A 6,152-nucleotide genomic window follows, 5' to 3' on the forward strand; every position below is an offset into this window, starting at 1 on the left:
AGCAAATGAAAATTTGTATAGCTTCCACAAAAGTAGTTTCTCCGAAATGCATGAAAATTTGTTTCATCATCCTGATCAAAAAAATCATGCTCATCAACCATGCTCTATTTTGCACGATACAGCCGTGACCACGCCCCAAATACTGCATTGGGTTTTATGGAGAGCAAAAGATTTAGTTTCACAGAAATGTATGAAATTGATTACAGACATTCTGCACACCATCGCAATCAAAAAAACTCAGAGTGAGCCACGGGTCGACGCGCGCTGGGTGCCAGGGCCTGATCATCACCGCTTGCGGTTTTAATTTATTATTATTATTATTATTTACACAGTTCACATTCAGTTTAATACTAAGGATGCTTGTGCTGAGTTTTTGGAGGAGGCCGGGGTTTTTAGTTCCCCGTCGGGGTCAGGGGCGGTGGGTCGGTCCTGGCCCGCAGGCCGTTTCTCTGTATTTGATCCACGAGAAACAGCAGAAACTTGAACTCAGTCATCGTTAAAGGAGAAAAGGGAGTGCTGTATTCTGTAAATCATCACTGATGACAAAGATGAAGGAGCTTTTAATTTTTAGGCTTCAGGGCTGAATAAATACAGGCTGTTCTAACTTTAAATTTTATCTACATTTACATTTTTTTAATCTCCTGTGTTTGTGGTTTTTATGCCACATTAAATGAAGTCTTGAGAAATAAACTATAAATCAAGTTCAACACATCCAGATTATCAGGCTTCTCAACCTCGTCTCTTCATCAGGAAAACAGACCTGGCAACAGCTGAGTTTCCAGGAAGGAAAATACTCAGTTTCTTTACTGCTTCATGTTCATCCCAGTGAAAATGCACCAATCAAAAGTCAAGTCCAGAAGTACTCTTAATCTGCTGAGTTATTTCAGTGACAAAATGGAAGAGGGTCACTGATGACCGCCATCAAAGTGCCACCTACTGAGGGGTGGACGTAAAAAGTCTCAGTATTATTTATTTAGTACATAAAGCACTGAAACAGCTGTAAAACAAGGTGACACACATTTATGCAGTACTGAGCACACTTCAGAGATACATGTACTTTACTAACACTTATTTAATCGATAAAGGTGGAAAACCCTCACTGACAGCTAAAGGGACCGCAGGCCAAAATGGCTCCAAACTACCTGTTTAATCTCTGACGTCATAAATGATTTAAGAGGCCTTAATCTGACTCTGTGAGAATAAAGTAAAAATATAAGATTTCCCTCTAACATGGAGCAGAAGGATACAGTAGCATAAATCGCTCTATATTATAAGTACTCCATATTATAGTATTTTTGTGCAGTGTTACAGTACATCACAGACAGCAGGTATAATTTTACTGCTGTTTAAAAACTCTGTGCACTGATTGGTTGTTGCAGTAAAACAAACAGTCTGAGGGTGTTTCAGGTTCTGTTACTCTGCAAAGTGATGAGTAACTGTGGCTGTCAGAGGCAGCAAAGAGGTGGAAGCAGGTAGAATAAAGAAGCACACAGGCAGCCGGGTTCATTCAGAAAAACACGCCTCACATTTATTGACTCTTAGTTCTGTGGGCAGAAGCCAAAGCTAACACACTTGGCACAAAGACAGATACGATTCATTGGATTTTTCCAAACAACAGCCCGAATCACAGGCCAGACTAAAACAGTGGGAACAGACAGAAAGTCGATGCTGTGCAGAACATTCCTGCACGTCAGTGATTCAGACATCGCTGCAGCGACGATCAGTAGGACACACCGAGCTCACCCACGGCGTCCGCTCCAGGTTCAAGTATCTTTACAGAGCGTGGGCCTCTGCAAGCAGCAACATGTCGTCTGTTATCAGGGCTGCGCTGTGAGGCGGCAGCAGAGACGAGACCGATCACAGCAGCCTGCTTCGGCCTGCTTCAGCCTGCTTCAGCCGCTCGGCTCATGCTTCGCTCTGTCTCAGCTCAGGACTTTGCACATCAGCCATTCACACACGGAGCGACTTTTTCAGCAGGAGGAGCTGTTTCGGTTTGCATTCATGTCACATGGGAGACTTTTCGGAGCTTAGGCCAGCTCAGGCCTGAGGCGCAGCTAAGAAGGAAACAGTGAAGAAGAAAGGCGAAACAAATACAGCAGCTGACATATTCAATGTCTAAATGATCGATTATGATTTGGATGGTTCATGTTTGGGGCACTGCTTTCACTAACTCAGGAGTCTGCATTCCTCTCTCTGAGTGTTTATCAATATATTTATATATTTATCAGCTATTAAGGAAAAGCTGACTCATTTTTGACAAGTACTCAAAATATTCTCCAAAACAAAGCAGAGAGCGTCTGCAGCCCTCTTACAGCTGAGATGCTCTCAGAAGCTTTCCTTCCTCATTTTTAATTTTAAAAAATGTATTTGATGGCATTTAGTTGAAGCACCTCTGGCCCTGATTAGAACACATTATTAGCTGTGGTTAGCAGCATGTGGGGATCCTAAAAGCAATCAGGTTTCTGAGTGAACGTTATACTTGTTTGTTTGTGCTGCTGGTGTGGAACAAATGACCCTCAGGGGATCATAAAGATCCCCGATTGATTGATTGGTTGAAAAGATGCCAACAGGTGATAACAGCTTCAAATGACAGGATATTTGTCAGGAAGTCCTGTGGAGGTATTTTATCAGAGATGAGAAACAGCGTCAGTACTCACTTATTATATTGTAGTCTAAATTTATTAAACAGCTGAGCCACACTGGTCACATAGCAGCTCCTATAGAGCAAAACCATCACACACCTTCTTCTGTAACTCATCCAACACCAAGAGAGTCCGAAGAGTTTTTACCCGAATATTGTTCAATAATCCAGAAACGGTATCTTTATGACTGAGGTCATTAAAGCTATATAGGTGTGAAAAAACAGTTTAAACAAAGGTAAAATTAACATATGTTAGACACTTTTGTGTTCTCACATATGAAAATTACAAAAATAAAATTAGGTTGTCAGTGCAGCCTACCTGGGCAGGTATCGGCATATTTACTGAGGTTGGGATGTTTGCATTACTGCGAGGCTCTCGCCTTTGCAAAGAGTTTTATTTGTACAGTAGTACCTGTAATAACACGAAACCCTAACAGTAGTTTGAATGTTAGGCGATGGTAACCTGTGGTAGCTGGATTGGATATGCACCTTCCATGTGACATGAACACAGTATTTGCAGCAGTTTACATGTAGCGCCCTCTTTCTGACACATTGTGAATCACAGGTTAGCTCTAAATTAGGGACTGTGTGTCAAAGCCGGATTAGCCTCTGGGTTCTGAAAAGTGAAGCCAAAGCAGAGCGGCATTCTTTCTAATGACCAGCAGGGGGCGACTCATCTGGTTGTAAAAAACAAGTCTATTGTATCATGCGGCATGTGTTTACACGCACCAGTAAACACCTTCCTGAGGGGGTGTAGTCTACATCTCTGGTCCTAAGCATGGAGTGGTTCAGGGCGTGGCTAAATTGTCATTACTTGCTCAGCACGAAGGACTCAAGGCTTCAAAACAGAATTTCACAAACCAGTGGGTCGCTTGATGCCATCTTTTATATACAGTCTATGGATACAATATGAGCTTCTGTGCAAACCAGAACTCACGAGAGCTGTTTCATTTATTTATTTGTTGTTCTGTGTGCGTTCTGAATTGAGAGGCTGACAGGACATCAAGGCTGAAGCTCAGCGGCTGCAGAGGCTGCAGATCTGGGATCAGCTGAAGGAGCAAAAGCAGCTCTGACGTTAAGGCAAAAAATATTCCTTTGGCAAAACAAGAGAAAACTAAAGAAATGGTCACACGAACACGTCTGCCTGCTGGTGGGATGGAAACCCGAGGACGGCCCAGAGGCTGTCCTCCACCTACACACACACAGAAACACACAGACACACAAAGTCGACACAAACACTGAATCAACACGCAGCTGAACACAGACAGAGTAAGGCAGTACAGACTGATGCACGCCGTAAGAAATGTTCACACACTTTGGTCATTTAAAATAAACTACTCTGTAGATTCTAAATATCTGCAGTTTACAAAATACATCTGTAGATTTTACTGTTTACGAGCAGCTTTGACAGAATAAATACACATTCAGACTCGTAGGTGCAAGTTTGCGAAGAAATCTGACCTTAAAAAGCTCCTACCAGCTCTGGTTAAAGGGTGGCAGCAGGTGGAGGTGTGCACACCTTTATCCTTAACCCCTCTGTGCAGCAGCAGCGCCCCCTGCTGTTTGTTTGTTTCAGGTCTTTTTTCCCAGCTGGGTGTTTCAGTGAGAGATTAAAGGGCATTTAAAGGAAAACTCTTTGAATTTGTGAACACGTGATTAATAAAACATGTTAAAGTGAGAAGCATTAAATGAATGCAATCAGGCCCAAATCAGCAACTGCAGAGAGGGGTTCGAATGCACTTTACTACAACCAAAGGTGCTATTTGATTGTTTCAGTCATAATTTGTGGTTATATTGTACTCACTGTGTGGCTTGATAATAACTCCTGCACTTTGTAATAAAATGTTGAGGTAACTGAATAAAATATCTGCTGCTGTATGAAATAAGCCCTAAGTTGTAATAAAGTAGACCTCCTCCATCAGTTATTGTGCACCTGCAGCAGGAATATTCTGATAAGTCGTGACATAAATAGAAACTGCAGATTTGATCAATAATGCACAGATTTCCCTACAGCAGAGCAGCAGCAGTGACTTGATTCTGTCCATGAGGCCAAACAGAGGTCAGAAGTTACAGGACACGAAGTTCAGACTCAAACAGCGAAAGCAAACCACAGAGCTCCACCGTCCCAGGCGGAGGCAGAAGTTTTGTTTCGGACGTTCTGACAGGAAGTCTGCGTGGTGTGCTGTGACCCTGTTTAAATAACACCCATCCACTCTCAGCAGTGTGAGCCACTTTAAAGGTGTCTCAGTTTGTCCCCAGTGTGAGGAGACCCCCTCCTGCAGTGGGCAGCTACTCCAAGCTGTCTCTTCTATATGCATGTGTGTTGTTGTTACAGCGGCATCAACACAGTGGATGCTTCTGCATATCCCACACACTGCCACCTATTGGTCAGCCATGGGAAGTTGATTTTATCATTTTTGTTATTTGAATGTAATTAACAGGATCAGAGGCATACTAGCCAGCAGGAACAGCAGATCTGAGGGTGCAATATCACTTTCTGTTATCGGTTGTTAAACCATATTTCTCTGGTTCAAAGGTTAAAACGCGTGGTGTCTATCCGAGTGGATTTGTTTGTAACTCCATGAAAAAAAAAAAATCTTGCCTTTTTCATAATTTATGCATGAAAGGGTTAAATGATGATGAGCTAGAACATGTACGGGGCTGTGGCGTTAGCAGCAGAGTTTTTGTCTGTTAATCACAGGGTTGGTGGTTTGATTCCAGGCCCGAGTCCCTCCAGCTGGTGAACAGATAGTTATTGTTTTGTGGTCCCTCCACTTCTAAAATTAATCTGCAGAAAACCCTGAAAACAAACTTCTGACATGCTCTCCACCTTCCTCAGAGTCAATTAATCTGCCACTAAAATAGTTCCAAACAAATACACCAGGTCCTCCTGTTTATCTGATCCAGCTACAGAGAGCTGCTGGAAGGAATGACTAAACCTTCTCAGAGAGATTTAGGACTTCAGCAGAGCAGAGAGCCACAGACAGGACCTCAGCTAATTTATACAATTATGTCCTGAAACCACAAAGACCAGCAGCTTTCTGAGTCCCACCAGTCTGACCCCATTTTACCTGCTTTAAGGTAAAAAAAAAAACAATAGAAACAAAGGACTAAAGACAGGAAGTTGAAACCAAGGAGAGAGAAACCAACATGCTGCTGTTTGAGTCTAAACATGAGATTTGATGACAATGAAATTTGGACCATCAGACACTTTAAATGAACTGTTCACCTGCCTCTACCTTTTAATCTGAAAGGTTCCTGTAACAGCTGGTGCAGATTAAACCCAGCAGTGACCTCTGACCTCTGCGGATCGGTCACATGAAGCTCAGACTACAAGAGAGAAGATCAAATCTAAGAGTTGCAGCTGCGGGAGGATGGATGATGAGCTGGCTTCCTATTGGATGGCCCAACAGAAGCACATGATGTCTGCGCGTGTCTTGAAGCTGCTGAATGGTGGGAGTCCTGCCCTGCTCTGCAGGTGGCTGATGTTTCACTGATCTGGGCCCTGCTG

Source organism: Archocentrus centrarchus, chromosome 3 (assembly GCF_007364275.1).
Source record: "Archocentrus centrarchus isolate MPI-CPG fArcCen1 chromosome 3, fArcCen1, whole genome shotgun sequence".
Taxonomy (NCBI): domain Eukaryota; kingdom Metazoa; phylum Chordata; class Actinopteri; order Cichliformes; family Cichlidae; genus Archocentrus; species Archocentrus centrarchus.